General features: G+C 40.6%; 1 protein-coding gene across 2 annotated transcripts in view; it reads right to left on the bottom strand.

Moving 5' to 3' along the window:
* The window catches only part of MBOAT1 (membrane bound O-acyltransferase domain containing 1), a 112,819-nt gene that overhangs the window by 81,565 nt on the left and 3,789 nt on the right, over positions 1 to 27,465 (bottom strand). The window lies entirely within an intron of this gene.

Here is a 27,465-nt window from a genome sequence, read left to right as displayed (position 1 = left end):
ACTTGGGGTTTGCTGTATGCAACTGACTGGTTTCTGCTTTTATGTTTATCTTACTTTAGTATTTAGAGTTTATTATCATTGGTAGATTTGTTTATTGATATGGTTGCTCTCTTTTTTTTTTTGCAGTACGCAGGCCTCTCACTGCTGTGGCCTCTCCCGTTGCGGAGCACAGGCTCCGGATGCACAGGCTCAGCGGCCATGGCTCATGGGCCCAGCCGCTCCGCGGCATGTGGGATCTTCCCAGACCGGGGCATGAACCCATGTCCCCTGCATTGGCAGGAGGACTCTCAACCACTGCGCCACCAGGGAAGCCCTTTTTTAAAAAAAATATAGATATATATTTTTCCTTTTTCTCTTTTTGTGAGTGTGTATGTGTATGCTTCTTTGGGTGATGTTGTCTGTATAGCTTTGCTTTTACCATTTGTCCTAGAGTTCTGCCTCTCCGTTTTTCTTTTTTCTAGTATACTTTTTAGCACTTGTTATTATTGGTGGATTTAATTTTTTATCTTAATAACTTTATTTCTTTTTATATCCTTTCTTTCTTTTCTCTCTCTTTCTATTTCTCCCTTTTCTTCTGAGCCGTGTGGCTGACAGGTCTTGATGCTCCAGCCAGGTGTCAGGCATGTGCCGCTGAAGTGGCAGAGCAGAGCTCAGGACACTGGTCCACCAGAGACCTCCCTGCCCCACGTAATATCAAATGGCAAAAGCTCTCCCAGAGATCTCCATCTCAATGCTAAGACCCAGCTCTACTCAACAACCAGCAAGCTACAGTGCTGAACACCCTATGCCAAACAACTAGCAAGACCAGAACACAACCCCACCCATTAGCAGAGAAGGTGCCTAAAATCATAATAAGTTCACAGACACCCCAAACAACACCACTGGACATGGTCATGCCCACCAGAAAGACAGGATACAGCCTCATCCACCAGAACACAAGCACTAGTCCCTCTACCAGGAAGCCTACACAACCCACTGGACCAACCTTAGCCACTGGGGGCAGACACCAAAAACAATGGGAACTATGAACCTGCAGCCTGCAAAAAGGAGACCACAAACACAGTAAGTTAAGCAAAATGAGAAGACAGAGAAACACACAGCAGATGAAGGAGCAAGGTAAAAATCCACCAGACCAAATAAACGAAGAGGAAATAGGCAGTCTACCTGAAAAAGAATTCAGAGTAATAATAGTAAAGATGATCCAAAATCTTGGAAATAGAATAAATACAAGACACTTTTAACAAGGACATAGAAGAACTAAAGAGCAAACAATGATGAACAAACAATAAATGAAATTTAAAATTCTTTAGAAGGAATCAATAGAAAAATAACTGAGGCAGAAGAACGAATAAGTGAGCTGGAAGATAAAGTAGTGGAAATAACTACTGCAAAGCAGAATAAAGAAAAAAAAGAATGAAAAGAATTGAGGACAGTCTCAGAGACCTCTGGGATAACATTAAACGCACCAACATTCGAATTATAGGGGTCCCAGAAGAAGACAAGAAAACAAAAGGGACTGAGAAAATATGTGAAGAGATTATACTTGAAAACATCTCTAATATGGGAAAGGACATAGTCAACCAAGTCCAGGAAGTGCAGAGAGTCCTATATACGATAAATCCAAGGAGAAACACGCCAAGACACATATTAATCAAACTATCAAAAATTAAATATGAAGAAAAAATATTAAAAGCAGCAAGGGAGAAACAACAGATAACATACAAGGGAATCCCCATTAGGTTAACAGCTGATCATTGAGCAGAAACTCTGCAAGCCAGAAGGGAGTGGCAAGATATATTTAGAGTGATGAAAGGGAAAAACGTACAACTAAGATTACTCTACCCAGCAAGGATCTCATTCAGATTCAATGGAGAAATTAAAACCTTTACAGACAAGCAAAAGCTAAGAGAATTCAGCACCAACAAACCAGCTTTACAGCAATTACTAAAGGAACTTCTCTAGGCAGGAAACACAAGAGAAGGAAAAGACCTACAATAACAAACCCAAAACAATTAAGAAAATGGTAATAGGAACATACATATCGATAACACCCTTAAATGTAAATGGATTAAATGCTACAACCAAAAGACATGGATTGGCTGAATGGATACAAAAACAAGACCCGTATATATGCTGTCTACAAGAGAGCCACTTCAGACCTAGAGACACATACAGACTGAAAGTGAGGGGATGGAAAAAGATATTCCATGCAATTGGAAATCAAAAGAAAGCTGGAGTAGCAATTCTCGTATCAGACAAAATAGACTTTAAAATAAAAACTATTACAAGAGAAAAAGAAGGACACTACATACTGATCACGGGATCAATCCACGAAAAGGATATAACAATTGTAAATATTTATGCACCCAACATAGGAGCACCTCAATAGATAAGGCAAATGCTAATAGCCAAAAAGGGGAAATCGACAGTAACACACTCATAGAAGGGGACTTTTAACACCTCACTTTCACCAATGGACAGATTATCCAAAATGAAAATAAATAAGGAAACACAAGCTTTAAATGATATATTAAACAAGATGGACTTTATTGATATTTATAGGACATTCCATCCAAAAACAGCAGAACACACTTTCTTCTCAAGTGCTCATGGAACATTTTCCAGGATAGATCATATCTTGGGTCACAAAACAAGCCTTGGTAAATTTAAGAAAGTTGAAATCGTTATCAAGTATCTTTTCCGACCACAACACTATGAGACTAGATATCAATTACAGGAAAAAATCTGTAAAAAATACAAACACATGGAGGCTAAACAATACACTACTCAATAACCAAGATGTCACTGAAGAAATCAAGGAGGAAATCAAAAAATACCTAGAGACAAATGACAATGAAAACACGACGACCCAAAACCTATGGGATGCAGCAAAAGCAGTTCTAAGAAGGAAGTTTATAGCAATACAATTCTACCTCAAGAAGCAAGAAACACCTCAAATAAACAAGCTAACCTTACACCTAAAGCAATTAGTGAAAGAAGAACAAAAAACCCCAAAGTTAGCAGAAGGAAAGAAATCATAAAGATCAGATCAGAAATACATGAAAAAGAAATGAAGGAAACGATAGCAAAGATCAATAAAACTAAAAGCTGGTTCTTTGAGAAGATAAACAAAATTGATAAACCATTAGCCAGCCTCATTAAGAAAAAAAGGGATGACTCATATCAATAGAATTAGAAATGAAAATGGAGAAGTAACAACTGACACTGCAGAAATACAAAGGATCATGAGAGATTACTACGAGCAACTCTATGCCAATAATATGGACAACCTGGAAGAAATGGACAAATTCTGAGAAAAGCACAACCTTCCAAGACTGAACCAGGAAGAAGTAGAAAATATAAACAGACCAATCACAAGCACTGAAATTGAAACTGTGATTAAAAATCTTCCAACAAACAAAAGCCCAGGACCACATGGCTTCACAGGCCAAGTCTATCAAACATTTAGAGAAGAGCTAACAGCTATCCTTCTCAAACTCTTCCAAAATATAGCAGAGGGAGGAACACTCCCAAACTCATTCTACGAGGCCACCATCACTCTCATACCAAAACCAGACAAAGAGGTCACAAAAACGAAAACTAGAGGCCAATATCACTGATGAACATAGATGGAAAAATCCTGAACAAAATACTAGCAAACAGAATCCAACAGCACATTAAAGGATATCACCATGATCAAGTGGGGTTTATCCCAGGAATGCAAGGATTCTTCAGTATACAGAATCAATCAACGTAATAAACCAAATTAACAAATTGAAGGAAAAAAACCATATGATCATCTCAATAGATGCGGAAAAAGGTTTTGACAAAATTCAACAGCCATTTATGATAAAAACCCTCCAGAAAGTAGGCATAGAGGGAACTTACCTCAACATAATAAAGGCCATATATGAGAAACCCACAGCCAACATCGTTCTCAGTGGTGAAAAACTGAAAACATTTCCGCTAAGATCAGGAACAAGACAACACTGTCCACTCTCACCACTACTATTCAACATAATTTTGCAAGTTTTAGCCACAGCAATCAGAGAAGAAAAAGAAATAAAAGGAATCCAAATCGGAAAAGAAGAAGTAAAGCTGTCACTTTTTGCAGATGACATGATACTACACATAGAGAATCCTAAAGATGCTACCAGAAAACTACTAGAGCTAATCAATGAATCTGGTAAAGTAGCAGGATACAAAATTGATGCACAGAAATCTCTTGCATTCCTATATACTAATGATGAAAAATCTTAAAGAGAAATTAAAGAAATACTCCCATTTACCACTGCAACAAAGAGAATAAAATACCTAGGAATAAACCTATCTACAGAGACAATTATAAGAAAATTATAAGACACTGATGAAAGAAATTAAAGATGATACAAACAGATGGCGAGATATACCATGTTCTTGGATTGGAAGAATCAACATTGTGAAAATGACTATACTACCCAAAGCAATCTACAGATTCAATGCAATCCCTATCAAAGTACAAATGGCATTTTTCACAGAACTAGAACAAAAAATTTCACAATTTGTATGGAAACACAAAAGACCCCGAATAGCCAAAGCAACCCTGAGAAAGAAACATGGAGCTGGAGGAATTAGGCTCTCAGACTTCAGACTATACTACAAAGCTTCAGTAATCAAGACAGTATGGTACTGGCACAAAAACAGAAATACAGGTCAATGGAACAGGATAGAAAACCCAGAGATAAACCCACGCACATATAGTCACTTTATTTTGGATAAAGGAGGCAAGAATATACAGTGGAGAAAAGACAGCCTCTTCAATAAGTGATGCTGGGAAAACTGGACAGCTACATGTAAAAGAATGAAATTAGAACACTCCCTAACACCATACACAAAAATAAACTCAAAATGGATTAAAAACCTAAATGTAAGCCCAGACACTAAAAATTCTTAGAGGAAAACATAGGCAGAACACTCTATGACATAAATCACAGCAAGATCCTTTTTGACCCACCTTCTAGAGAAATGGAAATAAAAACATAAATAAACAAATGGGAACTAATGAAACTTAAAAGCTTTTGCACAGCAAAGGAAACCATAAACAAGATGAAAAGGCAATCCTCAGAATGGGAGAAAATATTTGCAAATGAGGCAACTAACAAAGGATTAATCTCCAAAATTTACAAGCAGCTCATGCAGCTCAATATCAAAAAACACAAACAACCCAATCCAAAAATGGGCAGAAAACCTAAACAGACATTTCTCCAAAGAAGATATACAGATTGCCAACAAACACATGAAAGGATGCTCAACATCATTAATCATTAGAGAAATGCAAATCAAAACTACAATGAGGTATCACCTCACACCGGTCAGAATGGCCATCATCAAAAAATCTACAAACAGTAAATGCTGGAGAGGGTGTGGAGAAAAGGGAACCCTCTTGCACTGTTGGTGGGAATGTAAATTGATACCGCCCCTATGGAGAACTGTATGGAGGTTCCTTAAAAAACTAAAAAGAGAACTACCATATGACCCAGCAATCCCACTACTGGGCATATACCCTGAGAAAACCATAATTCAAAGAGTCACGTACCACAATGTTCACTGCAGCTCTATTTATAATAGCCAGGACATGGAAGCAACCTAAGTGTCCATCGACAGATGAATGGATAAAGAAGATGTGGCACATATATACAATGGAATATTACTCAGCCATAAAAAGATATGAAATTGAGTTATTTGTAGGGAGGTGGATGGACCTAGAGACTGTCATACAGAGTGAAGTAAGTCAGAAAGAGAAAAATAAATACCATATGCTAACACATATATATGGAATCTAAAAAAAAAAGAAAGGTTCTGAAGAACCTAGGGGCAGGACAGGAATAAAGATGCAGAAGTAGAGAACGGACTTGAGGACACGGGGAGGTAGAAGGGTAAGGTGGGACGAAGTGAGAGAGTGGCATGGACATATACACACTACTAAATGTAAAACAGGTAGCTAGTGGGAAGCAGCCGCATAGCACAGGGAGATCAGCTCAGTGCTTTGCCACCACCTAGAGGGATGGGATAGGGAGTGTGGGAGGGAGACGCAAGAGGGAGGAGTACGGGGATATATGTATATGTATAGATGATTCACTTTGTTATAAAGCAGAAACTAACACACCATTGTAAAGCAATTATACTCTAATAAAGGTGTTAAAAAAAAAGATGTGGTACATGTATACAATGGAATATTACTCAGCCATTAAAAAGAATGAAATAATGCCATTTGTAGCAATATGGATGGACCTGGAGATTATTATACTAAGTGAAGTAAGTCAGACAGAGAAAGACAAATATCATATCACTTATATGCATTATCTAAAAAAATGATACAAATGAATTTAGTTATAAAACAGAAACAGACTTAGAGAAGGAACTTATGGTTACTGGGGGGAAGGGGGGATAGACTGGGAGTTTGGGATTGACATGTATACAGTGCTATATTTAAAATAGATAACCAACAAGGACCTACTATGTAACACTGAGAACTCTGCTCAATATTCTGTAATAACCTAAATGGGAAAAGAATTTGAAAAAGAATAGATACATGTATAACTGAATCACTTTGCTGTATACCTGAAACTAACACAACATTGTTAATCAACTATACTCCAACATAAAATAAAACATTTTTTGTTAAAATGCAGGGAGGGTTAGTCAATTGCCCTCACAGGGAGTTAATACCAGCTCTGACTCCCTGCCTTTAACTACTATTGTACATCAATAAATGATTGGGAGGAAGGAAATGTGGGTAAGAGGGCTGGAGTTTGCCGGAAGCTTCCATACAGTGCTTATCTGTATCTGACTCATCTCACTTAGCATAATGTCCTCAAGGTTCATCGAGGTTGTCACAAATGGCAAGACTTCCTTTTTTGGTGGGGGGGGGGGGCGGGGAGGGCTGGATAATATTCTATTGTACATATACAAACCACACTTTCTTTATCCATTCATCTGTCATTGGACACAGGTTGTTTCCATGTCTTGGCTATTGTGAATAATGCAGTGAAAATGGGGATGCAGATATCTCTTCGAGATGGTGATCTCATTTCCTCTGTAAATATACCCAGAAGTGGGATTGCTCAATCATACAGTGATTCTATTTTTAGTTTTGTGAGGAACCTCCACATTGTTTTTCATAGTGGCTGTACCAACAAGTGTTCCATCTTCAGTGACGCTTCTAGCATACCTATCCCTACTGTCCTCATTCTCCAGGTCCAACCACTTACAAATCCACGTGTCCTGAGTTTCACCACCCTTCCTACAGCCTAGGGTAAGGGAATGAGAAACAGAAAGAGAGGCAATAGTGTGACCCTGTGTAGAATAGATAAGCACTTGCTCTTTGAAGCAAGTTTGCCGGGCCAGTTCTTCCCTGGCTGGCTGCCGGGCCTGAATCTGGAGGGTCAATGAGGCCAGACTGAAATGCCATCACTTTGAACCAGAGCCCTGGCGGAACCTTTGAAGAAGTAGCACAGATCAGAATATTCCATCAAAGGTACACCTTGGACAATGTAAAGGCTTTTTAACTCTATCTGAGTCTGGGACTTAAGAAAACCACATGAGAAAGAGAACATCTACTTCTGAAAGTAAATAAACTAACCAGAAATTCAGAAGAAAAAACATAGAACCTTGAGTTATTCCCAATGACTAATTTCTAGTTAATTAAACAAGATCTACACTCTGACATGTGGAAAGCAAAGCATAAGCCACTCCGTTTTAAGCAAAACCTGCAGCCTGTAAATATGGTTATAAAACTATTTACCAAGTTGGTTGGAAACATTTATTTCAAACCTAAACATCTTTGGGGTAAAAATACCTTCCTATGTTTTTCCGCTAAAACATCTTGGACCGTCACAACTTGTTCATTCAGATACGAATATAACGTCCTTCTGAGACATAAGAGAGGATTCCCAAGCTTCCTGGAATGTTTAAACACCGACCAACAGCAACTCTGTGTGCAATGACCATGTAATACAGAGGTCCAGCCTCTCACCATGGCCACATTTTATTAATTCTGAAGATATGAACAAAACAGTAAGCATGCCATATAGGAAAGAGCATCAACTTTGGTGTCAGACAACCAGTTCTGCCACTAGCTAGCTCGGGTGTCCTTGGACAAGTGATCTGATCTTAATGAGCCTAGATCTGCTTGTGTTTAAAATGAGGAAGGGAAAAAAATAATTGTTAGGATAATTCTGAAAATTCCACAACAAAATATAGGGATCACATCTCGTACAAGCACCTAAACGGCTCTTCCACAGTTTATGGGGAGTGTTCTCCGGGGCAAATGTCTACTATGGTTCCATAGAGCTCACTTTCTTCTTCCCACTTCCCCTACAAAAATAGTTCCAAATTCTTATTTTACAAATTTAAAACAATTTACAACACCAGAAGAGGTTCGGCAATCTCTACCTTCGGCAAGAAGGAAGAAAGGAGAGTCTCGGCACTAAGAGTTAGACTCCTGGATTAATTAATGTGAAAGAATAAGCAGAAAAAGAAGAATTTCCATAAGTCAGGTCAAGAAAGGACGAAACTTTACAGCGCACTGGTTTTCTACCTAAGTTTAAAAGTGAAATGGGAACACTATACAGGCATACCTCATCTGATTGCACTTCACTTTTCTGTGCTTTGCAGATAATGTTTTTTACGAATTGAAGGTCTGTGGCAACCTTGTGTAGTCAGATGATGGTTAGCATTTTTTAGCAATAAGGTATTCTTTAATTAAGGTGGGCACATTGGTTTTTTTAGACATAATGCTATTGCACATTTAACAGACTATAGCATAGTGTAAATATAACTTTTACATGCACCGGGAAACCAGAAAAAATTGCTATATTGCGATACTCGCTTTATTGCAGTGGTCTGGAACTGAACCCCCAAGATATCTGAGGTCTGCCTGTGTGAGGCGTAAGAGGCAACCCTGTGAACGTGGAAGAGCACCTAGAGAAAAGGACTCCACGGTGCTCAGAAATGCCTTGGAATCTTTGTGGGAACAAGACACGGCAGGCTAAGAACAGTAAACAACCAAACACATATCCACACCTACAGACGCCAGCCCAGCCTTAGAAATAGCAAGGTGCCTGATCACCATGGAAGACTTGACATCCCTAAGTGAGCAAAAATTCAGAACAAGCCCCCAGAGAAGTAAAGGCTCAGACAAACCTTCAGACAATATGCAAAGTATTTATGCTCCAGAAAGGCACGCTTCCTCTTAAATGACTCCTAGCATCCCAGGCAGATCCTGAAGTGTAGACTGAGTCTGGTTTTTTTCCTTCCAGTTTTATTGAGATATTATTGACATACAGCACCAAAGAAGTTTCAGGTGTACCACATAATGATATGACTTACATACATCATGAACAACTATCACAATAAGTTTAGTGAATATCCATCATCTCTTATAGATACAAAATGAAAGAAACAAAGATTTTCCTTGTGATGAGCAATCTTAGGGTTTACTCACTTAACAGCTTTCATATATAACGTACAGCAGTGTACATTCTATTTATCATGTGGTACATTGCATCCCTAGTACTTATTTGTCTTACAGCTGGAAGTTTGTACCCTTTGACCACCTTCATCCAGTTCCGCCTCTTTCCACCCCCTGCTTCTGGTAACAACAAATCTGATCTCTTTCTCTATGAGATCGTTTGTTTGCTTTTGAAGTGTAATTGACCTATCACACTATGCTAGCTCCATTTACACCATAATAATTCGATGTTTCTATACATTTCAAAATGATCACCACAAAGAGTCTAGTTACATCACCATACAATGATATTACATAGCTATTGACTATATTCCCCATTCTGTAAATTTTATACCTGTAACTCATTTTTGGTTACTGTAATTTTTTTTTTAAACATCTTTATTGGAGTATAATTGCTTTACAATGGTGTGTTAGTTTCTGCTGTATAACAAAGTGAATCAGCTATACGTACACATATGTTCCCATATCCCCTCCCTCTTCCATCTCCCTCCCACCCTCCCTATCCCACCCCTCTAGGTGGTCACAAAGCACCGAGCTGATCTCCCTGTGCTATGTGGCTGCTTCCCACTAGCTATCTATTTTACATTTGGTAGTGCATATATGTCCATGCTACTCTCTCACTCCGTCCCAGCTTACCCTTCCCCCCCCCCATGTCCTAAAGTCCATTCTCTACGTCTGCGTCTTTATTCCTGTCCTGCCCCTAGGTTCTTTAGAACCTTTTTTTTTTTTTTAGATTCCATATATATGTGTTAGAACTGGAAGTTTGTATTTCTTAATCTCCCTCACCTACTTCTTTTCTCCCTCCACTACCCTCCCCTCTGGCAACCACTTGTTTGTTCTCTGTATCTATAACTCCGTTCTGTTTTGCTATGTTTGGTCATTTGTTTTGTTTTTTAGGTTCCACATATAGTGAGATCACACAGTATCTGTCTTTCTCTGTCTGACTTATTTCACTTAGCATAATACCCTCTAGGTGTACCCATGTTGTCACAAATGGCAAGATTACATTATTTTCATGGCTGAGTAATATTCCATTGTGTATATATACCATATCTTCTTTATCCACTCATCTATTGATAGGCACTTAGGTCACTTCCATATCTTGGCTATTGTAAATAATGTTGCAGTGAACATAAGGGTGCATATATCTTTTCTAATTAGTGTTTTTGTTTTCTCTGAGTAAATAGCCGGGAGAGGAATTGCTGGATTATATAATTCTATTTTTAATTTTTTGAGGAATCTCCATACTGTTTTCCATGATGACTGCACCAGTTTATATTCCCACCAACAGTGCAGAAGGGCTCTCTTTTCTCTACATCCTTGTCAATACTTGTTAATTGTTGTCTTTCTGAAATAGCCATTCTGACAGGGGTGAGGTTGTATCTCACTGTGGTTTTGATTTGCATTTCCCTGGTGATTAGTGATGTTCAACATCCTTTCATGTACCTGTTGGCCATCTGTATGTCTTCTTTGGGAAAATGTCTATGCAGATTGCCCCCCCATTTTTGGGACCCAAACAGGGATGTGAACATCTGCTTATTTTTTAATCAGGTTGTTTGGTTTTTTGACATTGCGTTTTCTGAGTTCTTTGTATATTTTGGTTACTAACCCCTTATCAGATATACTGCTTGTAAATGTCATCCCCAATTCATTAGGTGACCTTTTTGTGTGGTTGATAGTTTTCTTCAATGTGAAAAAGCTTTTTTTTTTTTTTTTTTTGCGGTACGCGGGCCTCTCACTGTTGTGGCCTCTCCCATTGCGGAGCACAGGCTCCAGACGCACAGGCTCAGCAGCCATGGCTCACGGGCCCAGCCGCTCCACGGCATGTGGGATCTTCCCGGACCGGGGGACGAACCCGTGTCCCCTGCATCGGCAGGCAGACTCTCAACCACTGCGCCACCAGGGAAGCCCTAAAAAGCTTTTTAGTTTGATGTAGTCCCGTATGTTCATTTTCATTTTTGTTTCCCTTGCCTGAGGAGACATACCCAAAAAAATATTGCCTAAGACTGATGTCAAAGAGGTCACTGCTTATGTTTTCTTCTAGAAGTTTTATGGTTTCAGATCTTACATTTAAGTCTTTGATCCATTTTCAATTTTTTTGTGTGCACGGTGAGAGAGAGTAGTCTAGTTTGATTCTTGTGCATGAAGCTGTCCAAAATTCCCAACACCATTTATTGAAGAGGCTGTCTTTTCCCCACTGTAAATTCTTACCTCCTTTGTCATAATTTCCCATTTAAGTGTGGGCTAATTTCTGGGCTCTCTATTCTGTTCCATTAATCTGTGTGTCTGGTTTTGTGCCAATATCATACTATTTTAATTACTGTAGCTTTGTAGTATAGTTTGAAATCAGGGAACATGACCTTCAGCTTTGTTCTTCTTTCTCAAGATTGTTTTGGCTATTCAGGACCTTTTGTTTTTCCATACAAATTTTAGAATTATTTGTTCTAGTTCTATGAAAAATGTCATTGGTTTTTTGACAGAGATGACATTAAATCTGTAGACTGCATTGGGGAGTATGGTCATTTTAACAATATTAATTCTACCAATCCATGAGCACAGTATATCTTTCCATCTGCTTGTGTCATATTCAATTTCTTTCAGCAGTGTATTACAGTTTTTCAAGTACAGGTCTTTTTCCTCCTTAGTTAGATTTATTTCTAGGTATTTTATTCTTTTTGATGCAATTATAAATGGGATTAATTTTGTAATTTTTCTTTCTGATAGTTCATTGTTAGTATGTAGAAATGCAACAGATTTCTGTATATTAATTGTATCCTGCAATTTTACTAAATTCATTAATGAGCTCTAGTAGTTTTTGGTGGTGTCTTTAGGATTTTCTATGTAGAGTATCATGTCATCTGTAGTGTCAGTTTTACTTCTTCCTTTTCAATTTGGATTCCTTTTATTTCTTTTTCTTATCTAATTGCTGTGGCTAAGACTTCTAATAGTAGTTGAATAAAAGTGGCAAGCATGGGCAGCCTTGTCTTGATCTTAGAGGAAATGCTTTCAGCTTTTCACCATTGAGTATGATGTTAGCTGTGGGCTTGTCATATATGGCCTTTATTATTTTGAGGTATGTTCCCTCTATACCCACTGTGTTGAGAGTTTTTATCATAAATGAATGTTGACTTTGTCAAAAGCTTTCTCTGCATCTATTAGGATGATCATATGATTTTTTTTTTTTTGGCAGCACCACATGGCATGCAGGGTCCCAGTTCCCCAACCAGGAATCAAACCATTGCCCACTGTAGTGGAAGCACGGAGTCCCAACCACTGGACCACCAACGAGTACCAATCATATGCTTTTTATTCTTCAGTTAATGTGGTGTATCATACTGATTGATTTGTGAATATTGAACCATATTGTACCCCTTGGATAAATCCGATTTGATCATGCCACTCCCTTCTTGCCTGTAACTTGTGTTTCCCTTGATGCTTTTAAGATTCTCTCTTTATCTTTAATTTTTGCCATTTTAATTACAGTGTCTCTTGATGTAGTCCTCTTTGGGTTGATCCTATTTGGGACTCTGTGTGCTTCCTGGATCTGAATATATGTTTCCTTTCTCAGGTTAGGGAAGTTTTCAGTTATTATGTCTTCAAATATGTTCTCTGCCCCTTTCTCTTTCTGGGACCAGTAAAATGTGAATGTTAGTATGCTTGATGCTGTCCTGGAAGTCTCTTAAACTGTCCTCATTTCTTTTTATTCTTTTTTTCTGTTCTCCTTCACTGATTTCCACTACTCTGTCTCCCTGCTCGCTGATGTAGGTCGATTCTTTAGACTCCCTCAGTCTTAGACTGGGACTTCTTAGGAAATTCTGACTCAGAAAGATCAGGGGTGGGGCCTAGGAATCCCTGTGTTTAAAGTGTTGCCCAGGTGATTCTGATGGTGACCACTGTAAACAAGGACAACTTGAGCCACCTCATGACACCTTATGTCCTTAGGATGCCTTAAGTCCTTATGATACTTTGAGCCCCGTCCCACCCTTTTGATGGTTCCCATCTACTCGGCTCTTTCTGAAGAACAAATGCTGATAAATCTGTTTTCACACGTTCATCCAGGTATTCTTCAGTCAAATGAAGAACCAAAGCCAAGGCTATTCAGGAGGAGCACCCCATGCTTCTTCCTGTCTCCATCTTGAAGTGATTCAGGCCCACACCCACCCTTCCAGGTGCAGAGGGGACCTTGTCTCCGTGTCCTCAGCTGACCATGTGCTGGATCCTGTCCCCTCTCACACTTAACCCACTCTGCATCAAGTCTCTGTCAACTTCTTCTCCACAGGTTTTGTGATTTCTTCACTTCTGTCTTCAGATATGGATAACTCCCCTCTTTTTTTTTTTTTTTTTTTTGTGGTATGCGGGCCTCACACTGTGTGGCCTCTCCCTTTGCGGAGCACAGGCTCCGGACGCGCAGGCTCAGCAGCCATGGCTCACGGGTCCAGCCACTCCGCACCATGTGGGATCTTCCCTGACCAGGGCACGAACCCGTGTCCCCTGCATCAGCAGGCGGACTCTCAACCACTGTGCCACCAGGGAAGCCCTCCCCTCTATCTTTAAAACTGAAAACAAACCTCCCCTTGGCCCTTCCTGCCATTGTCTCATCTCTCTTCTTCAAAGCCATCAGATGCCTCTTATGAATGGTCTACACATATGTCCATTTCTTCCCTAAACACTGTATCATTTTCCCTCTTCACCACTTCTCTAAAACTGCCTTCTCCACCATCCCAAACAATATTTTTCTCAAAAAATTCAACCCTCCTCCTCCCTTGAGGGCCCTGCAACACCCCTCCCACCCTCACCCATTTCTGTGCTACTAAATTACCTTCCTAATGCTGTGCTCTCTCTGGGCTCTTCCACAGGCGTTCAATGGGGAGTGTTCACCAGAACAAGTCTCTGCTGTGGTCTCATCTCATTTCCGCCCTCAGTGAGTTTGTTCCTTTTCCTGGTTTCATTCACCCCACCCCAACCCATGCCAATGACTTCCAAGTCTCCATCTCCCCAGCTCTGATCTCTCATGCCTCACACTGCCTTCAGGGCATTTCTTTTTTGAAATCCTGCTCTCATCTTAATATGGCTCAAGCAGAAGTCATTAGTTCACCTCTTAGTCAACCTGTTTCCAGTTTCTCCATTTCTGTCAGAAGAAGTTCCGTTCGCCAAGACACTCTTATACTCCCCTCTGCAACCCCATTGGCTTTATGACTGGGAGAGCCCCAAAATAACCACCAGACAACCTGATATTTTGCACAATTATTTCATTCCTTTGGGTCTTGAAGATCTTTCCTTTTAATGTTTTTAAATACCCAAATACTATGTTTGCTTAAGAAAACACAGATGTAAAAAATTTAAAGTTTCCTTTATCCTCTGCAGCAATCGGGGTGACTGTTAAGAGGGTCAAGGTCACTGTGACCACTAGCTACACGTTGGTGACTATCATTCCAAAACCAGACAGATAAATAGATGAAAGAGAGAGCATTTTTATTTTTTTAAATTTAAACAGGACATGGGATCATAATATACATACTGTTCTTCAACTTGCTCTTTTCACTCAATATGATGAATATCTTTCAATCTGACTTTATTTACTCTAACACTTGTATATAATTCCACAGCTAGAGTATACCATAATTCAATCTAACTATTCCTCTACTGCTTAACATTTAGGGATCTTTCTACCTTTAAATGCCCATTGAGAAAGGTCACTCTTTAAACCACTGACTTACTTGTCAATTAATACTGAAACTAGGATCACTGTGGACTGACAGCTAGATAAAGAAAGAACTCAGGGCAAGCAGGGAGGGACATCAGGAAGGAAGGGAGTAGACCCTGACAATAGGAGTCATCACCACACAGCCTCTGCTTGAATACTGCCTGGGATGGGGGACTCATGAACTCCAATGATGATCAATTCTTTTATCTACAACTCTCATTAATAAGAAATTTCTGACAATTGAAACCTACCTTGCTAAAGTTTCCATCCTTTAATTCTGCAGAGGACACATCATAATTATATTCTTCAAATATCTGAAAACTACTATTATATCCTATCTAAGGCTTTTTTTCTTTAAGTTAAACACCTCTTCTTCCTTCTGTAATCCTCCTCATAGGAACTAGGTTCAAAATCTCTCACCTTCCCTCTCACGTTATCTGATTCCAACACAGGTAATGTTTACCTGATAAAAAGAGTCATTCCTATGCGAGATTCTTTCTCACTTCCTGGGTTCACTAAGTTTACTAATGTTTCAGCTTGGATCCTCACCTTCCCATTTCACTACAGTCAAAAAAAAAAGTTTTCTTTCCAGCTGTCACCCCTTTCTTTACTCACTGCCTTCTTCTGCCCCATCTTTTCTGCCTTGAAGTATGAAATTCCTTCATCCCATAGAATCCCCAAAGTCGAGTCTTTTCTTACTCTTCACCAGATTCTAACTGAAAGCCCAACTTCCCTTCCAAATGCCACCTACACTCACCTCACTTAAGCTCAGTGCTATAACATACGCATTTTTCCCTATGAGCTTCAAAAATGTGATGAAGGTGGTGATGGGGAAATGATAGCAAACAACATCCACATAATTACTGAGCAGTTTACTAAAATCTTCCCTATGGATCACCTGCCTCATTTGAAATACACAAACACCCCTCATGTATATATATTAGCTCATTTTACAAATAAGGAATCAGGCTCTGAAAGGTTAAATAGCTTGTCCAAGGTCACACATCTACAAAAGACTGGCTCTAAGCCTAGAACCCGGCTCTTCAAAGTCTATTCCAGCATTGTTCCTACTATGTTAGAGCAAGGTAAGTTCACAGGACAGAACCCAGAAGGAAACACAAACATTCATTACACAGCCTGGGTCTAAAATTTAGTCACTTTTTACAGCTTGCACTCCATAATGCCTTGAGAAGATTTTCGCGTGAATTCTTGTGGCTTAAGCAATATACACTCAGAATGGTCCGGTTGAATGGACAACTGAGATGCAGAATAGGATTTCTGTGGTCAAAATAATGAGGAAATATCTCATTGAGCAATGGTAAATGCCTGGAGAGTTTTGTCCGGGGGTGGTTCTGCTGTTTGATGTTACAGGGAGAGAAATATTTATCTTACTAAACAACTATTCATTCATGAAGATTACCGGATGGATTCAGGATGAACCAAAAGTCCTTTATATCTTTACTGAAAGTGACTTAGATGCATGCAATGATTTTAATAAATCTGACTTTAAAGTAAAGCACAGACACATACCAGTGTAACTGTGTGCTTTCTTTCCATTCTTCTGACTCGAAAATTCTCTAAAAGCATGCTGGTCCCAATGTTCACAGACATAGCACAACTAACAATCCTTGATTTAAAATAAAAAGCATCATGTCTTAAATAAAATTTATTTTTCAGAACAGTTTTAGATTTACAGAAAAATTGCAAAGATAATACAGAGAGTTCTCATATATCCTACAACGTATTTCCTTTATTATTAGCACCTTACATATAAAGGTTTCATCTGTCATAGTTAATGAACCAATATTGATACACTAGTATTAACTAAAGCCCATACTTTACTCAGATTTGCTTATTACCCAATGCCCTTTTTCTGCTCCAGGATCCCATCCAGGACACCACATTGCATTCACTTGTCATGTCTCCTGAGACTTCTCTTGGTTATGCCAATGGTTATACAACCTGGTGAATATACTAAAAAAAACACTGACTGGTACACTTGAAATGGGTGAATTGTAAGGTACAGAATCCTAGACTAGAAAGAGGACATTAGTGGAAAAATGGGTGAAATTCAAAAAGTCTGGAATTTATTTAATGGTTTTCTATCAGTGTTGATGTTTGACTTTTGACAAGTGTACCTAACGTTGAGGAAAACCGGGGGAGGCACATATAAAAACTGTCTGTACTATCAGCACAGTTTTTCTGTGAATTTTAAATTATTCCAAAATAAGTTTGTTTTTCTTTAATTACCATAGAATGTGATCTATTATTATGAAGCAAAGGGCAAACCTTAGATGAGGTGCAAGTCGCTTCTTGAAATATTGGTGAGACCCTTAGTATTTTCCCTCGAGCTAAAGAGGGATAATTACAAAATGACACAACAAAGGACTTCTCTGAGGCCATCAAGTTCAAGGCCTTCTTCAGGAAATGAGGCGCATCAGTGGCACACCCCATCCATGGTTACCTAACCGGCATTTTATGGTCCTCACTGATGGCTACTCCACAGTCTGTGGCTCTTGCCATCTTTTGTCAACTCCTTTACTCAAGTTCATTTCCTTTTTTGTTTAGGAACCTTCAGTCCAGTTGTTCTTAGAACCATTTTTCCTGCTCGTTTCTAACTTCTCCATATCATCTAGAAACTCTGCAACAGAGAACCAAGTCTCGACACATATAACTCTAATAAATATTTGAGGGTTGCCAAGCACACAAGAGCTGGTTTTCCAGCTCTCCTAAAAACTTGTAAGTGGTCAATTTCTAAATCATTTTACAGCCCACTACTGTCTTTCTAATTCTCTCTGCAGTTTCCACTAGCTAAGATGCACAGTCATAATTCATTATTGGTTATGACAGTGAAATTGGGTCCCACCTGGTATCTTGATGAAATGATTACTTTTAGTTTATAGCCTCCTTTCGCCCTTCTTTCAAACTAAGATAACAAAACTGGCCATCGGATAAAGATATCTATGAAGGCTCGCAATACCTCAGTAGAAAGATAAACACATAAGTCAACTTAAGTTTTGCAACTTAGGCTCACTATAAAACTGAGGTAAATGTTAACTCGATAAGGCTGAGGTTACAAAATAGTCCTTTATTATACTCTTTTCATAAACTCCACCCCCAGACCCTACACATTAAGAAAATGAAAAATCTTCTTGTTCCTCCCTCCACAATGTGTAGAAAACAGCTCTCTGAGTAGAATTTCATATACAAATTGATTTGCTTCCCTTTTGTTCAGTAACCTGCAGGCAGGTTAACACTTACTGTTTGGAGATGAATGGCGATTCTCTTTTGGAATTGAGAAGGGAGGAAAACCAGCTCAACATCTCTAGTAAACAAGAAACAGAAGCTCTTTTTCACACGGTCTTATTTCCATTGTAAAGCACACAAATTCCTAAGGCGTTCTGACCTTGCTCTAAGGAGGAGGTGGAAGAAGAGAGATTCCAGAGCCCTGAAGGTCAATTCGCTTCAGCCAACATGCATGGAAATGCACTCATTTCACTGGGAGAAACAAGGAAGGAAAATATACAGATACAATCCTTTTAGCTACATCCACTGAAAAGTAAAAAGAGAAAGAAAAGGCCTTGGAGGGGGGCCTTTACCCTCAAGAAGTGTTTCTTTACAATCTAAAACCAAGCCTTCCTTGCTACTGTTGAAGATCTTGGAATCACAGAATTTTAGAGCTGCATTGGGCTTAAAGAGCATCATTTCCAGGAGACGGAGAGACCAAAACTTCCGCTGACACCGGGTCAGTGGGAGGCAGAACCATTTTCATCCCTGGGGCACAAGGGAAAGGGAATCTTTAATGTCCTCATGCCTAAGTCCAGAGTGTACGCTCTCCCTCTCAGGGAAATTGGAGGCAAAGCCCATCTTCTGCCCGTCCTGAGCTCAGTGCTCATCCCGTCGCCCCACCTGCCCCACTGAACGTGGTCCCCATGTTCTCCATGTTCCTGGGGACCATGCCAATGTGGGAGACCCCTCTCCAAACTCATCACCCACCCCCACCAGCGTCTTTCAGCGTCTGCTAAAGGACAAGGCCGTTCCTGGAAGCAGAGAAGCAGAACTCTCAGAAAAGGCAGAAAGGAAGTCAACGTCACAAGAACTCTGTAGATGCAGATATGAATCAATCCCTAAGAGACACTGTTAAGTTTTTTTAAAAAGGCGAAGAGTGGAAGAACCGTACACTCTCGTTTGTGTCAGAAAAGACAAAAAGATTCTGTGTACATGGCAGCCTCGCCCACCTCTGGCCACCAGCAGGGAGCGGATCTGAGCAGCTGCAAACTGGGGGCGGGGCGTGAGGGGGGTGTACACCACAGGGACTGACCTTTCATTATACCCCCTTTTCTGCCTTGTGGTTTGATACTAAGTACATAAGCTACCTAGTCAGAAAACTCATTTTTTTAAACTGTATTTATACAAAATAAAAACCAAAAAAATTAATCAAACACAAAACATTACAGATAAATAAATATTTAAAATAAATGAAATTAAATTTTTAAAAAGACAGAGCAAAAAATGATGCCAGGGATAAAAAAAAAAGTCGTTGGACGAAAGAAGTCTCAACCCAGGGACACTCACAGTTAAACCACTTCATAAAATTTCACAAAATGACTTGAATTTAGCAACTTCCTCTAGGCCTTAGCAACCTTGTGTTGTATACCTCTGCTGACTGTTTCAAATGAGAAGTACAGAATGATGAATGAGACAAAAATAGGGGTGGGGGGGAGACAACCACTCATTTTTTAATTACTTGTTTGAAATAAGAAGTTAGAACTCTCTGAACAAAACTTTTCCAATGTACCCCTGGCTCCTTTTTCAAATGAAGCTTTCAAACCCGAGCTTTGTGGTGTTGTTTTGGTAAATAGGCTGGAGAATGGAGTATCTGTAATAATATGATGGTTGCAAAATCCCCAGCACCATCCCCCAGCCAGAAATCCTAACGCAACACTGAGAGCCCCTTTTATGCTGTGTGGACTTTCAAAACCATACTTCAAAAAATGATTAACCACTGATAACAAAGTTATAGGCAGAGCCCCACTATTATAAGGAAGACGGTAAATGATTAACCGAGTGCCTATTTTTTGGCTAACTAAAATGGGTTAAAGAGTTCATCTTGTGGCAGATGATCACATTTCTAAGCCCTACGGGATAGTGGGCTTTTAATGAAGCACATTTTTAACCCGAATAAACTACTTGAAGTTACTTTTCCCGCTGATTATTCTCTATCCTTCTGCTATCCTGGCAAAACTACTAGAAATTGTCATTAACAAGACTGCAGCAAGTTCTCCCTTTGTTTTGTTTACTGAAAGGGTTGACTTCCTTAAAATAGAAAGCTTCTGAAAAGCATACAACCAAATACTGTTATTAAATTACACAGACTGAATTCTTTTTACAAGTTGCTGCTACAAAAAGATATTTCCAGATTGTATCTCCTTATAATCTTTCCATGAAATTTTTCTTTATAAATGTAATTCAGAGGCTGTGCTTCAAAAACACTTGGGAGTACTTGGGTATACAGCACTTTCTATATGTAAATGACTTGACTTCAAACTGCAAAAGGAAAACTGTACATGGTGTTCACACACACTTGAGACAACTGGTCCAAAAAAATGATATTAATATCTGCCTTTATAATGGTAAGTAATGCATCTATCAACTCCACATAATGAAAACGGGAATGGAGAATTTTATATTTAAACAACCCAAGATTCACATTTAACTATCAGTAATGGGGCCATTAATTAACTCTCAAATCAGAAATTAGGCCTATTCGATCTGAAGTGTAGGGTCCAAATAATAAACAGGCTTAACCAGTTGGTAAAAAGAACCGGCTCCTAATTTTATCATCACTTAGTCATCCATTCCAGTGCAAATTATGTAAATAAAATTCCACTTCAAGGGAACCAAGTTTATTTAGTTCTTACTTCGTACTAACAAGCATACCAAGATGACTAAGATGCAGCCTCACTCACTGCCCAAGAAGAAAGGTCATCTTTCCTCAGCCTCAGTACCTTTGCTCAAACAGCTTCCTCTTCCTGGCATATTCTGCCTGTCCCACCTGGCCTCACCGCTGCACTTTCCCCTTCTCCTTCTAAAGCAGCAGCTCCCAGGAAGCTCCCCTCACCTTCCCCAGGACAGGCCCAGGAGTGCTGAGGCCCACACGTACACATTTTCTGGAGCATTGAGCACACTGCTTTACAAGAGTTTACACGTAATAAAGTAATTTACCAAGTGCGTATTGGTTTGCCTCCTAGAAGGCAGAGATCCTAATTAATCTCTGTATCCCCTTCTAGCCCAATATTTGGCATCCGGTACTCCATAAGCAAGTACAGAGAGAAGCCTCTCAGAATCAGGCAGGGCAGCAAGACGATAAATATCTGAGACATAAAGTAAGAGGCACCATGTGGGAGAAAAGAATGAAATATTGCCATTTGCAGCGACACGGATGGACCTAGCGTATATCCTACTAAGTGAAGTAAGTCAGACAAAGACAAATATTACATGATATCACTTATATATGGAACCTAAAAAATAATACCAATGCATTTATATACAAAACAGAAAGAGACTCACAGACATAGAAAACAAATTCATGGTTACCAATGGGGAAAGGGCGGGGGGAGGGATAAATTACAAGTATGGGATTAACAGATACAAACTACTATACATAAAATAGGTAAGCAACAAGGCTGTACTGTATAGCACAGGGAATATATGTACTGTATATTCAATATATTGTAATAACCTACAATGGAATATACTCTGAAAAATACACATATAACTGAATCACTTTGCTGTACAGCTGAAACTAGCATTGTAAATCAACTATATATTTCAATTTTTTAAAAAAGACAGAAACACACACATAACCAATATGCAGACAAGTAGATATGCATATACAAAGTCAATAAACATAATCTCTCCCACCAAAAAGAGAAGCACATACAGTATGGAGAGAGTGCTATGGAGAAAAAAAGAAAATAAAATCGGATCTATTTGGCCCTGGGGGAGGGGGGGGGATGATCTATAAGGGGAGAGGAGAGAGCAAGGCCAGGGTTCCAGAGAGCAGACAGGAGGGGATGAAAAAGGAAATGAGGATGAGTATGAGGACTAATGTCAGGCAGAGGAAAAAGTGTGAGCAGAAGCTGGAAGGTGTGAACGACGCAGTGGATCTGAGGCACAGGAAAGAACTCATCCGCTGCACTGATGGTACAGCGCCCAGGGAAGCAGCGGCTGGGATGCAGGGCAGTGACTACGAGCAAAGTCTGCAGAGGCAGTCCTGGGTTCGAGCCCTGCCCAGCTCCCAGGCTGCCCACCCTCTTTGTGTGCAGCTCCAGGAAAGACCACAAGGCCCAGGGTGAGTCGCTGGCCGCGGCCTTAAAAGGACTCTGGGGCCCCCGGGGACCCCTCTACCTGCCAAGCACCCCGCCGCTCATCCCTGAGCCTCCTGTGCCCGGCATGCAGGCTTGCAGTCATGGGCTCCGAGGTCCTCCTCAAAGCCCTCAGTCTGCTCTGCTCCCGGAAGCCTCGGTGTCTTCCCAGCTCTCTCCCTCCCTCTTAGCCTTGAGGGAGAACTGTCCGCCCCCAGGCGTCTGCTTTCCCATTTTACCACCACAAACGGCAAGGAGAGAGAAGAAAGTCACTGCTTTTCCAGATTCCCCCATTGCTGCTTTGGACCATTTTTCTTCCACCATCCTTCTGTCATTTAAGAATATACTTGTGGACTAAAAGATATAAGTGCTGTATAGAATCAGCCAATTATGTGAAAGTAGCGTATCTGCCTTTACTGTGTTTGTCATTAACCTGAATGGAAAGACCTTTAAAATTGACTTCTTTAGAAAGCATTTGAATGCATTTTGTTTGGTATTGTATTTATTCAATAAAGTGTTTAAGTAGTGCCAAGTGTGAACTGGGCCCTAGGATGGTGTCGGTTGGAGGGAACAGGGGGTGGTGGGACTGAAAGAACAGAGCAGGCTGACCCCCGCTCAACAGGCTCAGCTGCTGCCTCCTTTGATAAAGGGGCTAAGAGAGCTCTTCTAACGCCCTTTGAGAGGCACCGTCCTTCCAGCCAGGAAGCACCTCCCTCCAGACCCCACTCTGCGTCCTAACATTAAATGAGATGCGCCCTGGAGAGTGGCTGGCTGAGTGCCTGATAGCAGAGCCTGTCATACCCTCTCTGGTCCTTCTTCATTGTCAGGATCTACCAATCTACCTCCACATTCCTGGAGAGTTTAGGTAGCACAGAGTCTTTCTCTCCACCTCACATCCCCAGTCACCTAGGCAGCTTCAATGTTTAGGACAATCAACCAAATTCCCCAGTTCCTCAACTTGCTAAACTGAATCGACTTTCACCCCTTCTCCCATGGCCACACCCTGACTTTCATCCTTGCCCAGGGAAGCTTCCCTAGGAATCTTCATCTTAAATATCCTGGCCCCCGGCTCTCTCACTTCCCCTGCACCCGCCCCTCAAAGTCCCTCCAATCTCCAAATGTTTCCCTTTTCACTGCCATCACCTCCAGCTACCTGTCAGCATCTTTCAACACCCTTACTTCTTAACGTTCCAACAACCTTCCCTGCAAACGTCCAGCGATTTATTTTACTTTTGCTCCTACAAGGAGCTGCTGAAAGACAAAAACCACATATTGGCACAAATCCTGAAATGTTTGATTTTCAGTGCGTCGATTATACTCAGCAACCCATTAAATTGACCCCAGGACGCTCCTTCTCTGCTCCCCCATTAAGACTGCTCTAAACATCCACCCATTGTCAAAAATCCCTGCTCCATCCCTGCCTCCTTCAGCCATGACCTCCTGCCCCACCTCACAAAATGAAAATCCTTTCACATCTTAAACCCTTCAATGCCTTCCCTTGGATGGTAGTAATGCCTCTAAACTTCAGGTAGCACAAGAATCACCTGGGCAGCCCTGTCACTCGGAAATGTATTTGGATTCACTAGGTCTGAGTCAAATCCCAGAAGCATATTTCGCAATAGATACTGATGACGGTCCATCCACCAAACGTGAGGAAAATTATCTATAACAGGGGTCTCAAACTCCAGTCCTCAGGCCAAATCCAGCCCTTGCCTGTTTTGTGTGGCCTGCATGTTAACTACGTGTTTTTACATCTTTAAAGGGTTGGGAAAAAAATATCAAAAGAAGAAAATTTCACAACATGTGCAAATTACATAAAATTCAAATTTCAGTCCATAAATAAAGTTTCACGAGAACACAGCCAGGCCCAACGATTTACATACTGTCTATGGCTGCTCTCACCGCACAATGGCACAGTTGAGTCGTGCAACAAAGGCTGTACTGCCTGCAAAGCCGAAAATATTTACTGTCTGGCCCGTTATAGAAATAGTTTGCTTCCCCCTGGTCTCTGCAGGGTGAAGTACAAACACCTCACCAGAGCCTCCGAGCTTCCTCATGATGTGACCCCTGCCTCCGTCCCCAACCTAGAGTCCTAAAATCTTCACAAGGGCAGCCTCACCAGCCACTTCAGTGGACTCAGTTCCTTGAACGAAGTGCACAGTTTCACACCTCCCCACCTCTGTATGTGCTGTTCTTTCTACCCACTTTGCCTGACAAATACCTCTTCGGCCTTCAAGACCCAGTTCGTGGTCCTCCCCGCCTGTGAGATGCTCTCTGCCAACCACACCTCACCCGCCTCCACTGCGCTTAATTAATCTGTATCCCATTTATCTGCATACAGCAGTGGTTCTCAAATTTTGGGGCATCCCAGCACCACCGAGAGGGCTCATGAAATCCCCCGCTGGCTGGGTCTGTGCCCAGAGCAGCAGACAGGGTGCCAGGCAGAGAATAACTTTTCTAACAAGTTTCAAGGCTGATGCTGCAGGTCCAGGCACCACACAGGAGCAACATTGGTTGACTTCTGTGTCCCCACCCCACCCAACAATGAGTTTTTCGAGGATGGACCCTATTTTATTCATGTTTGAATGAAACAGCCTCACCCAGTCCCAGGAATTCCTGGAACATGGCAGAAACTCAGTATTTGCTGTTTGTAGTCTAACCAAATGATGCTCCTCCCATAAGCCGACGATTTCACTATCAGACAGTGAAAGGGAAATTAAGTGGGGAGAGGAGACCTAGCCTCGTAGGCCAAAAAAATGAATGAAGTGGCTCTCTGCAGGATGGACATTCTGTGACCTGCCATATGCATCCTGAGCCTGGGGTCAGCTGGAAAGCCCCAGGGTGGAGAGTAGATTGTTCAAGTCAGAAACCCAAGAGTACAGCCTGGAGGCAGCACCCACAGGGGGAATGTTCGGTAGAGGACCCTCCCCACCCCTCCCACAAAGATCCACCTCTCTCCACTTTAAAAACAGAAGATTCTGTATCAAAGTCTGATCATGTATATCATCAGCATTGGCATATATTGCTACTAATGATAAGCATTTGTTGAGCACGCTACTACTTGCTTGGAATACCAGGATAGATAAAACCTAGACTTCAAGGAGACTTTAAATTAGTTTGAAACTCAGTATTATAAACCAGGCAGGATACCTAACAAAATAAGGTAACATTTTGTGTCAAGTGTCAAATATAAACCGTGTCAAAGGTAAACAGTAAATTCCACAAGAGTCCAAGGTGTCCTGTGGCTTTTCCCTTCTCTGTTCCACTAAGGTACCACCTACAAACCTCTATTAGTACCTACATAGGTCTGTGAGGACATAGCACTTCTATAGGTCTTTTGTCTCCTCCATGGGCGTATAAACTCTTCAAGGATAGGAACCTTGATTTTTTTTTTTAAGACCTGACCAAGTCCCTGGTACTACTTGTGTTAAATAAATATTTAATTGATTTAATAATGACTGTGGAATGTGAGCTGGGCTTTTAACCAAGGGCAAGACTTAGATAAGAAGAGAAAATTGAGGGTTGGGCTTTCCAAGAATAGGCAAAAGAACCAACCAGATGACTGAAAGCTCCAGGCAGGTACAGACACTGTGGTCAGAGGCCCCGGTGGAGTCATCAAAACCCACTGCTGATATCACCATAAGTCGAGAGGGTCAGGCCTTCAGAGCTGGTCTTCACTGATCTTGCCTTTTAAACTGTAACACAAGCTTACATAAATAGGCCTAAACCTGGACTGCTTTAATCTCAAAAATCATTTCCTGGCACTCAGAGTTCCCCACCACCAAATTGCAAATTCCTTAAAGCCAGAAATTTCTCCTCTTGCACAGCTCCTAGGATACGACCGTGTACCACACAAATTAGGAACGTCAGTATTACCGCGTCTATCCTGGTAGCTGAGTCAACTTTGCAAACTTCGAAGGCTAGGATAGTTTAAAGACAGATCATGCCATACCCCACGACCAAAACCGAGTGGAGAGGGCATGAGCAGATGATTTAAACAAAAAAAATCAAACAAAATAGTCATCCTCAGTTCTTTGCCCGAGCTCCACATCTGCTCGAAAGAAACTCATTCTAGAAAAGCAGTTTTCATCAAACTCATCTGTGAGGCACCTGTGAAGGCCCCTAAGTCATCCATTTCCTATACTCTGGATCTGAACTGCTGTGCTCTAGTCTCTAATTAAATAAGATGATTTTGCATTTAACATCTTTAGGAGGAGGCCAGGCTAGTAAAAGTCCCTGGAAACTAAAACCATAGACTTTTCCTGAGTATAGTCACAATTGCACACAGGCTCCCCCCATAAGCTAACAGAACAGATAAATGGAAGAATCAGATGAAAAATAATTAAAGACAGCCACTATGGAGAATAGTATGGAGGTTCCTTAAAAAACTAAAAATAGAGCTACCATATATATGATCCAGCAATCCCACTCCTGAGTATATATCCAGAGAAAACCATAATTTGAAAAGATACATGCAACCCCAATGTTCACTGCAGCACTATTTACAATAGCCAGGACATGGAAGCCACCTAAATGTCCATCAACAGATGAATGGATAAAGAACAGGTGGTACATGTATACAATGGAATGTTACTCAGCCATAAAAAAAAATGAAATAATGCCATCTGCAGCAATATGAATAGACCTAGAGATTGTCATACTGAGTGAAGTAAGTCAGACAAATATCATATGATATCGCTTATATGTGGAATCTAAAAAAAATGGTACAAATGAACTTATTTACAAGACAGAGTCACAGATATAGAAAACAAACATGGTTACCAGGGGGAAAGGGTTGGGGGAGGGATAAATTGGGAGATTGGGACTGACATATACACACTACTATTTATAAAATAGATAACTAATAAGGGCCTACTGTATAG

This window comes from Orcinus orca, chromosome 10 (assembly GCF_937001465.1).
Source record: "Orcinus orca chromosome 10, mOrcOrc1.1, whole genome shotgun sequence".
Lineage (NCBI taxonomy): Eukaryota > Metazoa > Chordata > Mammalia > Artiodactyla > Delphinidae > Orcinus > Orcinus orca.
This window is presented reverse-complemented; position numbering and strand designations above follow the sequence as displayed.